The sequence below is a fragment of the Branchiostoma belcheri genome, unplaced genomic scaffold (assembly GCF_001625305.1).
Source record: "Branchiostoma belcheri isolate BF01 breed outbred unplaced genomic scaffold, Haploidv18h27 scaffold42, whole genome shotgun sequence".
Taxonomy (NCBI): Eukaryota; Metazoa; Chordata; class Leptocardii; order Amphioxiformes; family Branchiostomatidae; genus Branchiostoma; species Branchiostoma belcheri.
This window is the reverse complement of record NW_017804043.1, coordinates 633,408-649,339: the sequence shown is the minus strand read 5'-3', so window position 1 is coordinate 649,339 and position 15,932 is coordinate 633,408. Positions and strand designations below refer to the sequence as shown.

At 44.2% G+C, this 15,932-nt stretch overlaps 1 long non-coding RNA gene across 1 annotated transcript; it reads right to left on the bottom strand.

Moving 5' to 3' along the window:
• Positions 1–1,351: 1,351 nt before the first annotated feature.
• Positions 1,352–2,934, bottom strand: LOC109478082. Its single transcript, XR_002140708.1, has 3 exons — positions 2,806–2,934; positions 2,265–2,400; positions 1,352–1,625 (listed from the first exon to the last, which is right to left on the bottom strand). It is a non-coding gene; the product is annotated as an uncharacterized LOC109478082 (long non-coding RNA).
• Positions 2,935–15,932: the final 12,998 nt, after the last annotated feature.

The window sequence follows — 15,932 nt, the reverse complement described above, 5'->3', positions numbered from 1 at the left end:
AAGGCCTAGGAAAAAAATGTTGTGCTTCCTGTTTCCGGACTGACCGTAGAAAAAAACTGCTGACACTTGACTATTTTGGGGGGTGAACCCCTGCAAGGGACATAAATTTTTCCAGCTTTTCAACCTTTTCTAGCTCCATGATCTGACACCTGAGTGATAAAACGTTGTAAAATTGGTTTTTGAACAATGACATTGAAAATAAAAGTGTCCTCATTCAAGTTTTACTTTGTTAAACTGTATTGTATAAGTTGGACCCCTATACAGATATCACTGAAGTCTAAAAAAAAAGACAAAAAATCCTCACCTACCGACCCTAATTTTTTTCAGGACTGAAACAGGAAACACGTTTTTTTCCTAGGCCTAACAGCTGCATAAGTTACATGTAGCAGGTAGAGGGTTAGAAATATGTAACATCACTTAGAGTTAGTTGAGATCACTTAGAACAGTTGCATGTTCTTTTTCAGTGATTGAGTGTGAATCATAGATGATTGTACACAGGAACCTAACTCCAAAAGCTGGCATGGCCAAGAAGAGAAATGCAGAGAACAATGCAAGTATATTAAGAACTCATAGAGTGCAGACCTATTTGAATTAGTATAGTGGTGTTACTGCACTTGCCTTGTAAAAAGAGTCATGTTTCTTTTTTCTTTGATCAGTAATGTTGACTTAAATGTTGTGGAAATAGCAGTGCACTCTTTCATTTTTCAACTACATCATGTAAATTCATGTTGTAATCTTGCTTTTAAGTTTTAATTTTAGGTCATAGTGGTACAAGAGTTACATTGTTCAGTATGTTATTGTTTTTACTGTATTGTAGAAAGTCAACTTGTCAAGTTACTTCCAGAAAACGCATCAACACACACACTGGAGCTGGTATTGGTCATGTATTTAGATCGTATTGTCTTAAGTCTAAAAACAGAACACTAAACCATGCTGCTACATACTTTCACATATTTGCTGCTGTTACAGAAATTTCACGTATGTTTTCACTTGGTTACTGATACATGTGGGTAAGTTACATAAATAATCAGGTGTGACAGTTACTACATATGCTTACAAGAAAGTACTGCCAATCTGCTAAAATGCAGCATCAAGGCATTTAACGATAAATAATAAGAAACAGTTACTAGTTTCCCTGCCATATTTGCTTTTATCATAGCATCTTGAATAAATAACTCAGAGTCTATAATTCTAACACAAACTCATTGTCCATTTACGTGATATAGGTCTAGGAATGAACAATTGTCCAGTCAGCAATGGTGTTGTTCTAGACAGAGAATTTTGTCAGGCACAGCAAAAAACATCTAATTGTAGTCAATGAGTCAACACTCTTCATTCAATACACAGAAAGTTAATGTGTTGAGTTTTCAACTGTCCTCTTCTTCAAAATCAAAGTGACTAACAATCTTCAAAGGTCTTATGACTTACTGGAAACAAGATGTCAACAATTGGTCAAAACAGTTTTAATTCTGTACTATCGTGTTAACTGTCAACACAGATGAAGTTAGAATGAAATGTTTTAGCCGTGCCGTCATTTTGTCCACCTGTCCAGTTCTTACTGCTGACCAGGACTGCTGCCATTCCAATCCGTCTTCAGTCAGTTTCAGTCTGATTCTAGTCTCCACCTGAAAATGAAAAGTCATACAAAAATAAACTCAGGTTACGATATTTGCTGCAATATTTTCTTTAACTTAATAAACCTATTTTTTTTTTTTTTTCAACATGTAATCACCAGACGTGGTGACGACACACTCAAGTTTTTTCAACTTATATTAATGCCGCCACCAACACAGGGGACAAATACATGACAGGACAATACTCATTTACACCTGAGCTAAGTGAGGAAAGCCGTGTAAAGTGCCTTTCCCAAGGGCACAAGATCGGTGGCATGTCAGGACTCGAACCCGGGACTCTAAGTTCCGAGTCGCGCACTCTGCCGCTACGCCACACGACCCCACGGGGGTATTTCAACTTTTAAATCCAAAAAAATTCAATGATCAATGCACTAAAGATGATACATTAGCAAGGAAATATGAGTGCGTGATCAGCACATTTTGCGTATAGCGTATTCAACGATTTAATCGTACGTAATGCGTTGTAGCCAGTTGGAATTTATCATAAAGCGTAGTCGAGAAGTTTCCTGAATTCAGTAAAATACATAGCCAGCTGTCAAAATTCAGCATAGAATGTTGTCGGGACACCCCCCCCCCCCTGCAGGCCCCCCAAGATCAAGAGAGATGGGAGATGAAGAGAAAAGTACATACCGGCACAAGCGACACAGTCACAGCGCTCGATCCTGGGCAGAACTGTCGTCTCCCTCTCCCCGTTCCCACAGTCAAGCTCCACGAAGCGAACAGGCTGCAGGGAGTCCAGCGTGAAGGTACAGCACTCACACACCGTCTGGGGGCAGGGAAGGAAGGAAGGAATGGTTTATTAATAGTTTTAAAGTAGTACATATACATGTACATGGCAGCTATAACAGGCTGGATGGAGTCCAACGTGAAGGTGCAGCACTCACACACCGTCTGGGGGGAAAATGGTTTATTAACAAGTAAGGAGTTAGTGAGTGAGTGAGAGTGAATGGATGAGTGAGTGAGTGGGCGAGCGAGGGAGTGAGTGAGAGAGTGAGTGAGCCGGTGAGCGAGTGGGTGAGCGAGTGAGCGAGTTGTAGCCACTTGGAATTAGCATAAAGCGTAATCGAGAGGATTCCTGAATCCAGCTCTCAAAATTTAGCGTAGAGCGTTGTCGGGACCCCCCATGCAGGCCCCCATATAAGATGTAAGATGTAAGTAAGATTTTGTGTACCTGGTAGTAAGGCTGCATGACGTTGATCTGTGTGTAAGATTTGCACTTCCCAGAGCAGAAGCTGACCTGGATGTTTTTCGCCTCGCAGCTGTTGTGGCTCAGGTTACGCACCTCTGTGTGGACCTGGCACAACGACGCTGCAGGGGGAGAAAGATGAATGCTATAAGCTTTAACATTTGCAAAGCAGTCTGTTCAAGTAGATGAAAGTTACACATCCAGGTAAAACAATATTCAAAGACAAATCAAACTCTACCACTGGATAAGTAATGGAGATAACTTTCGGACATTTCGAGTGACATCCGTCACTCTTCTTCAGCATAAAAATCCACAAATACCTTCACATGGTCTTAGGCTTAGCAATCTACTGCTCTTAAGTTTTGAACTTAAACACATTTGGTGACCAGCATACATTTTGTAGTTACTATTCTTCCTGTGGCCCTACATTTATACAACACTAAATGACACACAGAAAGATAACAGAAAAACAGAAAAAACAACAAAGAAATAACAGAAAACCCGCAAAATCCTTATATCGACACCAGAATATCAAACGTACATGTTGGACAGTCCTGCATGTTGCATGGTTGCTCCTCCAAGGCCAGTCCAGGGCAGGCGTAGTCGCAGCAGTGAGTCCTGGCCGTGCAGGTTCGCGTTCGCGTCTGCTTCCCCCCTCCGCAGCTGGCATCACACGCGCTCCAGGTGCCCCACGGCTCCCAACTAGACAGGGCTGTCACAAGCAGGCAGAATAAAAAGTTTTAATTCAGGAAGGGTAACAAAATGGGTTTCTTTGTGGTATAACCGGCCTTCGGTGTAACACACCAGCTGCATACATAACACACATTTCCTTTAGCATTCAAGGACTCAATCTCTCACTTTTATATTATACTTATACACAGCAAGTTACAAGACATAAGTGACACAAAGAGAGTCTATAAACCGTACAGAATCTGAGGTAGTTGTAAGACTTGTTGGAACTGTAACAATGATATGGTAGACAGAAATACATCTAGTTCCAAACCTGAACAGTTGATATTGATACAGGACAGGCCATTAGGAGTGCAGGTACTGGAAGAAGAAAATAGGAGAGAAATTTAATGGGTGATGGGATTTAATGGGAAATGTAACATTGTTGAACAGCATAATTTTTAATAACTTTCTATTATATCTAGCAAACAGTCTCAGACGATATTTGATGTTTGAATTATACACTCAGGTTTTTCCACTCACCACTCTGTGCACTCGGCTGTGTAGAGGGTGTCTCCCACCTGGTACTCGACACCATCATAGGTACAGACAGGTGTGCAGGTGTCCAGCTGGCACACCTGCGAATGCACGTGTTCACCTGTGCACTCCTGCCCTCCGTTAGAGGCTGGGGGGTTGTTGGGTGACCTGGAAATACAGAAAAAATTGTTGCAGTACTGGTTTAGGTAGAAATTTGTCATCATGGTGGCTCTTTTGTGTTCTTTTTTGATTTCACAAAACCTGAAGGTACTGATTTGTATGTCTAGTTCATTTGACATTTTGTGCCGTACATTGTTAATATAGACTGTCTACCTAGGCTAGCATGAACCCATATAGGTAGGACAGAGGCAAATGGTGGGCTGTCATCAAGCCTCAGCATTAGTGTGCAAGCACATCTAACCTTCAGGAGATGCAGAACAACAGACATTATAAGGTGGGTAGTGAGTAACTGAGTGTCTAAGGCTTCTGAGCTGACCTGTATCTGTTCTGTGTCCCCTGTCCACAGGTTGTGCTACAGTCTGTCCAGGTAGACCAGCTACTCCAACCACAGGTAACTGTCAGGGGAAAATGAAATGACACAGTTCATCATTTTTCTGTGTCTTATAATACAAATGAAAGACATTTACATGTACTTGTGAATAATTCTAGTTGTTACGTTACACCAAAACAATCAAATGAGACTCTATAGATTATTGGGTGTTTGTCCATGCATTATCATTGATAACATCGTTTTCAACAATGATCACTCAATTGAAAAATCAACAACGATGGTCTCACCAGGGCAGGGCTGGTCTGTACAGGAAAAGACTCCTGATTTGCAGGTGCTGAAAAGACATGAAATTTGTACAAGTAAGCCTATTGTAAATTGTCAAGTATTATAGAATTATGATTTTTGTCCTTCAAGTAGAAAAAAAGAAACCATCCACAGTCACTCTTATTTTGTTAAAAAGGTACATAATTGTAAAAGGGAATGCACACAGTGTCACCACAAAATCAGGATTTTTGAGAAGGCAACATACAGTTGTAAAATAATGTCTATTATCTTGTGGGTCAGGAACTCACCAGTTGTTACAGTTGTTCTGCATCACCGTCCCCGGGGCTATGACGTTCCCGCTGTTGTCCACACACTCACACAGAGGGGGAGGAACACACTCCCCATGCTGCAGCAACAGGCCAGATGGACATCTGGGAAGCAGAAGGATATCCATTCATTCTGTTGTCCGTTCATTCAGCTTAAGTAATAATCATTGGAATGATGATTTGACCTCTTCCCCCCCCCCCAAATCTGAGATTTCAAACTTCCATCACCCATATGATTGTATGATAAAGCTTACTCTGCTACATACTATGTTTTGTGTTTCATACATTGCTGGTAACCACCCTTGAACGCCTGTCAATCAATTGCAAGTGAATCTCCACCCTTACTTTGGAACCCAAACATACAACACCTCCAAAAACAAAACTTCTGTACCAGAGGTAACAATTCAGGAGGTTCCTCAAGTGTTGCAAGGGAGAGCAAATCAGCATCCAAGTGAATGAATATTCTTATCTTCTTCTATTGACATAAGGTTTATCATAATGAGGATCAGTAAAGAAGCATCTCAAGGGCTTTAAGTTGAATGTGGTCACACTGTGAAATAACGGACAACCTCACCTGCAGCCCGGAATGCAGTCCTCTTCCTCCACACACACCTCTGTCTGGTGGTAGTCCTCACACCTGTACCCACACTCATTCACACACAGGTCCGGTACCTGGCCTTCTGGACATTCTGGACCTATAGACAAGTAAAAAAAACACAACAAAAACAAGTAAACACAACTGTTACAACAAATCCTCACACCTGTACCCACACTCATTCACACACAGGTCCGGTACCTGGCCTTCTGGACATTCTGGGCCTGTGGACAACAAGGAAACATAGCAAAAAGATGGTTGCTTTTGCCTTGACGAAAAGAGTCTTTCTTTCATATTCAAGTGTCCACCATGCAGTAGATATTGAATTCCACGTTACACTACACATTCACAAAGTTTGAAAACAGAGTCAGAAAATTACTTTTGCCTGAATTATTGTTTCAAAGCATACTCACCACAAGGTTCTGCACACAGCCACCTCTATCAACAATAGCCTAAGATCCAACATCTTGGACTCTTGGACAAACAAGAATTACTGGTACTTTTTGTTGATACTTGTTTCACAGCACACTCACCGCATGGTTCTGCGTTACACACAGCCACCTCCTGTGCAAGACCCTCACACTCCAGCCCGCCATTCTTGGGCGCGGGGTCGGAACAGGTGCGCGACCTTCGTGTGGCCCCCCCGCCGCAGGTGGCATCACACTCCGACCAGGTGCTCCAGGTGCTCCACTCTCCATCAACTACGGCAGCAAACAGGGAACAATTTGTCACTTTCTTAAGCTTAAAAACTCTAAGAAGCCCCCCCCCCGAACTCTTTTTTTAGTCATGTTGAGGTCTCATCTAAAGGTGGCCACCTACCAAGATTCATAGCAATCCATTCACAGCTTCTTGAGTTATAGGAAACAAGCAACCAGGTGGCCCAAATCTGAACATTTTGAGATCTCATCTAGACCTACCTACCTACCTAGATCACCCTCGGTCCCGGCCCTACCGCTAGTCGGATCCGACCCACAGTCGGGCCGATACCTCGGGCAATACGGAATACCCCGTGTTGTATTCTATATGTACATGTACTACCAAGTTTCAGGACAATCCATCCATAGGTTCTCGAGTTATTGTTCTAAAACAAAACACACACACACAAATGCAATTGCTACCAAATAAAGGTAAAAAATTCAAATTTGAAAACAGACTAATAGTATACAGTATATTATAAGCAGTAAGATTTTTCAGCACAAAAAAAAGTGCTGAAAAATAATGCAGATCAAATGCTAAAGGTAAAAATACAGTTCATGTACAGGTATGTACATGGCTTGGCCAACTCCAGAAGATTATGTTACGTTATCATCATTATAAACAGCTCAAAAGGACACAGAAATATGGGAAACTGCAGAAGTTGTCTTTTTCCATGTCTCTCTTTACTTCATCAACACAAATGAACTGTAACAAAAGGATTATATACACAATGCTACTAACTTTTTAGCCTTACCTGAGCAAGCCTCAGTGTTACAGGCCTCTGTCTCCATGTTATAAGACATGTCCCGGCACTTGACACCATTGCCCTGTGGCTCTTGGTAGGTCCTCTGTCTGGTCCTGATGCCCACCCCACAGGATTTGGTACAGTCCGACCAGTGAGACCAGGGGTTCCACGTACAGTCTACGTCACAGGTCTGGTCGGTACAGCGGAACCTGCCATGTTCACAAGTACTGGGGGATACAAGTAATGTTAGATACAATCGATTTTTCGACTTTATGGTATTTCATTTGAACATAACATAAAGTCAAACCACTGTAGTGGTTAGATACAAAAATAGTTTGGAGGCAGATTCATGTGATTGGTACATGTACAATTTTAATATTACAAATCTAAAAAGTGATAAAAGTTTTACTCCTATTTTCATATAACACAGTGCCCGTACCCCTGCTATGTTCTTTTGCTGTAGACATGTTTTCAACCCTTGCAGCTAATATAAAAAATGAGATCCTTTATATTCGTCTGTTGTCAAGCTTTTTATGGTGCTGAAATGCCTTCCAAACATAAACTTGCTATAGAGACTACTGAGAGCTAATATAAAAAATGAAATCCTTTCTATTTATTTGTTGTCAGCTTTTCCTGGTGCTGAAATGCCTTCCAAACAAAAATATCATCTGTCCACATTGTTAATCTACCATTAAGTGCAACTGCTGCATGTAATAATTATAATTTTGAAACCCTTACTTGCTAGAGACTACTGAGAAGTTGACAGAGAAGCCAGTTTAGACTCACCAGTTGTTACAGCTGATTGTGACCAGACTGCCTGCTGGGTACTGCACAGGTCTGTCCGCTAGAGGATTTGCAGTTTAAAAAAGTACATGTGTCAGTTTTTAGATAACAGACAGTTTTAGCTCTTAAGAAGTTTGTCTATTTTCAAGCATAAACATTATTATAGTAATCTTTAAGACCTAGCCTGGTTACCAAACCTATTATAGCTCCCGAATCCTACATCAGTTCCTCTCTATTTGTAGCCTCCATACTATGCCAAAAACTGGGGGTCATGGTCTTTGGGAGCTTTTATGTGCTCTTTTCTGATTGCATATAGACAACATAGCCAGCCTGGTTGAATTACCCCCGTTTTTTAGAACTGGGCTAATCAAAAAACAGCAGAAGACTACCAAACCCCCAGTTCTATAAGCCTGCTACGGAGGCTATGGACTCGGGACCTATAGTAATGGGTTTTGTAATCAGGCTATAAAAACTCTGTTTGAAGACACCACATGAGAGAGTTGCTGCCCACCTTTAATGAAGGGGTTGACCATGACACATGGACAGGCCTCCCTCCGTACACACAAGTCTCCATCCAGCAGCAGCCCAGAAGGACAGCTGCACCCTGGGATACATTCTGCAAGGCATTATGGGAAAAACAAGTCAATAATCACCTTTATTGTAAAGAAAGTTTATTGCAAATACTTGCCCGAGGGCTAATTGCAGTTACAAACAACATAAGAAAGAAAATACAGTGGTATGTGAGACTATATCTACGTCTAGCATTAAACTATGTTCTACAACATACATGGTACTATCTGAAGCTCTTCAGAAGACTCTGTTTTTACATACTAGAGTGTAAAAGATGTTCAAGTTGGGTCTATTTGATAAATGTTTGCAAAATACACTGCTGCAGTACCAGTAGGAAGACCTTTGATCTTGACCTTTGTCTTCCTTAAACCTACCCACATACCAAATATCATTATAAGAATCAATACGGCTGTCTGAAGTTATGCTGACCACAAATCTGCAGACAGACAGAAAGACACTCACACACACACACTCAAACTCACACACACACACACACACACTCACACACACACACACGTACACACACACACATACACACACACATACACACACACACACAAACACACAGGTTCACCGAAAACAATATCTCCATTCTCACCTCCACGAAAAAAAAAAAAGTTGACTTACCCTGCTCCACACACTCCACATACTCCTGTAGGTCCAGACATGACCGAGGGCAGGGCAGACAGCTGTGGTACACCATTTGAGGAGGACATGCTGGAAAACAATGTTAAAAACTGTTAATAAAACAAGAAAACAGAGATTTCAGACTTAAAGGAAATATGCAATCATTGATTTTCTGAATTCCACCATTTTAAAACCTCTCCGTTTACTCTGGACAATTCATGTCCTGTCAATATTCCCTTCTCCAATGTCCAGAAAAACAGATAGTATTACACAAAACCACAGTTTAACCTCCCAAAAGAATACACCTAAGGACATTAGAGAGTGTGGCATTGCTGGTGTGGACTCGCTGGACAGAGCCACTTGGAGGTGTGGTGTGAAGACTTTAGCCAACTGCTGCCCACCCCTGTGTCAAGAAGGACATTAGAGAGAGCAGCCTTGCTGGTGTGTACCTGCTGGAGCCGCTTGCCAATGGATGTTTGGTGTGAAGACTGCTGTCCACCCCTGTGTCAGGGACCCTGCAGCAGTGTAATCAAAGACTGGATACTACTATGTAACTGTAACAGTTACTATATATTCGTACTACTACTTACAAGTGCAGTCTTCTTCAGCGAAGCATGACTGGGTCTGCAGTGATGCCCCGGGACAGGCCAGGCTGGGTATATCGGGGGGTGGGTCGTCGCACACCCGGGTTCTGACCTGGGTTCCCGACCCACACGTGGAGCTACAGGCAGACCATGGGCTCCACTGTGACCAACCTCCTGGTTCTAACAGTAACAGGGAAACAGACAAATCAAGTTAGAGAATGCAGTTGTCATTAGTCAAACCATGCATGCCGTTCCACACAAGACCCAATGATCCGCTCATGATGGACAAAAATTTTACCCAATCCATTACGTCAAACAATTGAGATAAAATAAAAAACTTTCAGGCTGGCTAAAACACTGGACTATATGGAGATAGCATAATATTATTAAAGACTCCAATAGGCAAGAAAATCAAGTTTGTAATGATAATTTGCAGTCGTAGGGATCATAGCTTTCATTTCTAGAAAGAAAGAATATTACAGAAGACAGACACTCAGATAAATGAGAGGAGATTGTATGTGCATGATTGTGCATGTTCCTTTTTGCCATCTTAAGATAAAATATTATGCAGAAAGCTCACTGGTCAAGATATGTTAGATGTAGAATGGCAATGTACAACAAACAAATGACTGAGGAGAAAAGAAATCCCAACCCACGTGGACACTGTGGTACATTACAGGTGACCTCCTGTGTGTCATCCCCCTCGCAGAACTCCCCCCCTGGCCGGGGAGGGGGGTCATTACAGTACCGCCGGCGAGACTTCACACTGCCGCCCATGTCCTTGACTCCGGTGATGCAAGGTCGTGAACATGGAGTCCAACTGGACCAGCTGGACCAACTAGGTGGGGCTGGGGGTGGAAATACATCATAGCTTCATATCTAAATCTTCACATCTAAATCTTCACATCTAAATCTAAACTGCATCATCAGTCAGTCTAAAGAGACTATGGCTTAAACTGCACAAGAACAGGATGATACACTCAGTTCCTTTACTACTCAAATTCAGGATCAAGACCCTCTCTGGCCAACTGGATACTGTATTTTTGCCACCCTAGGATCTGCTTGGCAAGTGTGCAAGCCAGAAATGAGTGTGTATATTTTAGTTTAGAAATTGTCAAAGTTTAAAAAATGGTGTGGATCTTTCTTACCAGCACACAGCTCATCATCCGTGCAGTTCAGTAGTCCATGAGAACAGATACTGGTGATAGGAAAAACACAAAGTTATACCTGCACACTCCCTATTTGGGTATATCGTTTACCTTATGCAGTATTTCCTATGCTTATCGCTAGGTGGCGCACGTGTACAAAGCTTTAATCGCAAAGCATCACGGGATATCATGACGTAATGACTATGTTCGCCGCCATTTTCCTTGTGCGAACGCGAAGGGGTGCACGTTGTTTCCCTACTCCTTATTTTTTCGGATTTTCTTTCGGCGTTATGCCCAAAAAGAAGGATAAAACGAAGTCTTCTGCCCACGGGGGCGATTCAGGTAGCTTTTCGGAGGACCAGACAGGTCGGAATGGCAAGAGAAGTGGTCAGTTTCCCAACGCTAGGCAGGCAAAATTCCTTGCCGTGGAAAAGACAGGCGTGCCTGCACTTGCCTCCGGACAGGAGGAAGAGGAGTCGGGTGAACGAAAAGTCCCCGCTCCTACAGCTAGAGGTTCGGAGGAAAAAGAGAAGAACTCCAACCTCATTCCGCCGTTTGGGAGCGAAATGCCCCTTCGGCGTTGGCACCGGGAACATCCGCCGCTTGGGAGCGAAATGCCCCTTTGGCGTTGGCACCGGGAACATCGGTCAAGGAAGGAGACGGCGCGGAGCTGCCGCCGCCCCGGCCTAAATTTCCTCCGGACTCGGAGGAGTTGGGCTCCCCGACCATGCCGAAGCTTGGTGGGGAAAAGTCTCCTCCACCCCCACCTCCATCAGAAACACCCTTCCCGCCTGGATTCGACGCTGCCTCTTTTCTTCAGTGGATCAGTTCCAGCTCGGGACTTCCTCAGGCGTCCAGTTCATCCCGTCAACCTCGGGACGTTGACGGGGCGGTAGCGTCGACCAGCCGAGCCGGTGTAGTCGGTTCCGGCGAGAGCATCCAGGTTCTGAAGTGGAAGAGTGTTCGGAGGAGGGAAAAATCACCTTTTCTGACTCTGACGAAGGTAACTCCTTGTCGTTTGATAATCCCTACGATAATAACTTCAAATAAGTATTTGGAGGAACCGGTGGGCAAATCGGTCTTGAAGACATGTTTCATATCTTGTTTCATGTCCTTGCCACACATTTCACGTCTATACTGAGTCATAGTAGAGGAAGCTGATCCGAAAAAACACCAAAGACGATTCTATCGCTTTGCAAACAGCATCGGGTTTAGAGGATGGTCCGAACCCTTAGTGAAGAGAGGAAGGAAAACTTTTCCCACTCCACCTAATGTTGAATTAGCACTTCGGGCGCCGATTCTAGACCCAGTAGTGGCTAATATGATCAAGCGTGATACCGTAAACACTGATAATAGTGTTTGCCAGGATAAGATGCTCATGGCTGCTAACCTTTTAGTAGAATTGTTGGCAGCAGTTAAACTCCGAATTTGTGAGTAAGTCCTCGCTCAAAAATGTAGCGACCTGCTCGGGAACTTCAGATTCTTCCCCTTCTTAATTTGGAGACACCTTTTTGGAGAAGGTTAATTCAGCCGATTAGGTTAGACGCACTTTGAGTAAGGCTTATAAGTCAGCCCCTTCGAGCACTTCTAAGTCCAACCGTTCAAAGTTTAACTATAGCTACAACAAGTACTCCTCAAACTAAAAGGGTTACATTTTTCGTCCCTACAACAACAAACCTGTAATTCTACCGTAGCCATCTAGCGGTTTTGGTCAAAACTGCAGTGTTTTTGCCCAAGTCTCACTGAATCTCGCGAGATATCGGGAGATTTGAAGAAAACAAGATGGCCGACCTCGTGCCGAGCGCTACACATTTCTATGTTCAAGGCCACGAAAACGTGTCCAAAACTCGTAAAAATGGATTGAATACAAGGTCACAACAAAGAAGAAATGTTCTTCTCTCTATGTTTAATTTGTTGGAGCACTGATTCCTCATTGAAGGGAAGATTTTCGTGAGTTATTTTTTCTTCCATGTTGCCGAATTTTGAAAGGGGATTTTCCACGTTACGATCGCCATATACTAGCCCCTAAAAATCTATTCTCTGTCTGTTTGGGCTGTATTTCATGGAGAAATAAGCGTTGTTTACATGAAAATAGGATTTTCAAATGCCAGCAGGGTGTCAACATTTTACCAAACACATTGAATTTGTGTAGCAAAGTGGACTATTATTATTCAAATAGCGCCTTTTTTACAACTTTTGTCAGACAATACCGATGGGCATAGTGACGCCGCTTGGCCCCCAAATCAGCAAAATTTCACGAATTAGCCAAGCTAACACAAGCAAAAGTACGAAGAGAAGACCCTACATTTGAAAACTTTATGAGAGGCGCTGAAAATTTTATGAGAGGCGCAGCGCCCTTGTTTCATTGCTTGGGGAGACCCCTGGATTACTAGTAGTAGTTTTCCTAGACGACTTACCGATCATTGCAAGGTCGAGGGAACAATGCTTAGAGCACATTGCTATAGGCAGAGAGCTTCTAGAGCAACTCGGTTTGTTCTCAACCTGGAGAAGTCGCAGTTGGTACCGTCTCAGGTAGCGACTTTCCTAGGCCTTGTCCTCGATTCTCGTACTTTGACAATTTACCTAACCGAAGACAAGTTAGACAAGGTAGTGAGTTCTTGCCTATCACTTCTAGAACAGGAGGTGATAGGAATCAGACAGCTAGCCAGCGTGGTGGGGCTGTTAGAGTCCGCCAAGCAAGCCATTCTTCCAAGGCCCTTCCTCTGTAAAAATGAAAGCGTTCCCGACGGAGAAACGCCCGTTTAAACGCCCGTTTGTGGTGGCCGTTTGTTTGGGACGGCTGCCCGTCCCTGGCGGTAAACGGGGACTACGGACGCCTGGACAAAGGCCAGAAACGGGCCAGGACGCCTCAAACGCCTGGGACGCCGTCAGAACTGTCCGTTTTCGACGGCGTCCGGGCGTTTCTTAGGGCGTTTGGGCGCCGTTTCCGACGGGCTACCGGGCGGGCTGCTGGACGCGCTGCCGGACGGGCTCCCGGACGGGCTCCTGGGCGGGGCCGGGCGACGCTTGGGACGGCACAGGTGGGGTCCAAACGGCGTATCCGACGGCCGGACGGGTCTCTGGGGGGTGCTCAGTCATTGTGGACATTTTGATCTTGCCGCTCCGACGGGGTTGGGACGGCGTTTCCGACGGCGTCCCGTGACAGAAGGTGCCGATATAGTAATATTGAAAACAATTGCAGATTGGCATCGAATCAACAAGTAACGGCCGCCCACATTGTAACAGTTGCCGTAACGAGCCGTGAGTAAATACAAGTGAAGTAAATACAAAATACCATGATCAAACGAAAAAGATTTTCTTCAAGAATATAGAGTAACAAAATGTTGAACAGCGGCTGTAAACAGCGGCGAACATGCGACAACAGTAATCCACCATTGTGAGCGCACACAAACATAAAGGGCGAGGGTGTAAGAAAATTACAAGTGCAAACATTGCCTAAGTGGACATTTTAACATAATCGTCTTTCCTCATTAAAATTCGTATAATATATAATTATATTCTACGTAGTTTTTGTGCGTCTTGGAAGATTTTGTATGAAAACAACATTGACGGTTGCGTTTGTAGATGGCAGCCGTGACGTCAGGACTTTCCCGGGCCGAACTTGTGTGCTGGACTTCGAGTCTCTTTTTGTGTATGACGTGTACATTTTTACGGCATCATCGTTCTTTATTAAAACAGCAGGTATTGTACACAATTATTCTACAAATCGTTCGTGTGCGTCTTTTTATTTTTCGGCGTTAAAACATTGAATTTCCTTTATCAGCCCGGCGGTGCATGTGACAAAATTTATGTGGGGAGGGCAGTCTCGGGGAGGACGAACAAAATATAACCGCAAACTTCTCAGCAGCCCCTGGAATTAACTAATGTTCTGTTGTGGCAATTGTAACACTGTCTTACACAGTTCCCTTGTAACATTTGACAACGAAAAATTCTTGTCCACTTACCGAGTATCCTCGAAAAAGAATCGCCGAGACAGATTGCTTCGGTACACCCAAAATTCTGGCGGCCGCTGTTTACATTCTTGGAACACCTCGTTTGACATTTTAGTCAGTCGCTGGAGATGCCCAAACTTGTGTGCAGCGTCGACGATAGATATAGCTGCTTGTATGACTGAAATCCATTCTCCAAAATTGCAGACAATCCAACAAAATGGAAAAAAACTGAGGTCGACTGAGCAGCAGACGTGTTCCCCAGCCAGCCCGGTGACCGTTAAATCTAGCGCCTTCAAACTTGGCGCATGTGCGTTAGAAACCTAAACCCCCCTGGGAAACATCGTGAAGCACGTAAGTGCCGGCCGCTGCTGTTGTCAATTAATTAATAAACGCCCGTTTCCATGCCGGACGGTTCAGGACGGGCTGGGAGCGACGGGGTGCCGTCACTAATTTCTGGGACGGCCGTCCGGGGGAAGTTTGTGGACGCTGCCAACTGTGTTGGGACGGTCGGGACGCCGTTTCCCGCTAAGGACGGGCAGGGACGGCGTCCGGTGGGCGTTTCCCCGTTGGGGACGCTTTCATTTTTACAGAGGTTACTTTTCCGGGCTCTGCAACAGCTTCTCAATTTTCGGCATAAAGAAGCCGAGAGAATTTTGACTCTTTAGTCAGTCTAACCCCAGATGCAGCAAAAGATCTACAGTGGTGGATCGGCCATGTGCGCGAAGTAAAGTCTTTGTTCCGTCAAACCTGACAATTTGCACGGATGCCTCACTGGAAGGATGGGGCGCGCATTGTTATGGTCAGGAGACAGGCGGGCGCTGGTCGCAAACAGAAGCGCGCCTGCACTGTGACCAACTGACTAGAATTGAAAGCGGCCTCCCTGGCGCTAAGAAGCTTTGTGAGCGCAGATACTCAGCATGATCTGCTAAGGCTGGACAAACGCAACAGCCGTTGCATATGTGAATCACGTGGGGGGGAACAAGGTCGCCAGGTTTGGCAGCCTTGGCCCTGGAGATGTGGTCGTGGGCCCTGGTGGAAGAGGCCTGACGTTGTCTGCAACTCACGTTCCCGGATTGACAAACACCCTAGCGGACAGGTGTTCGC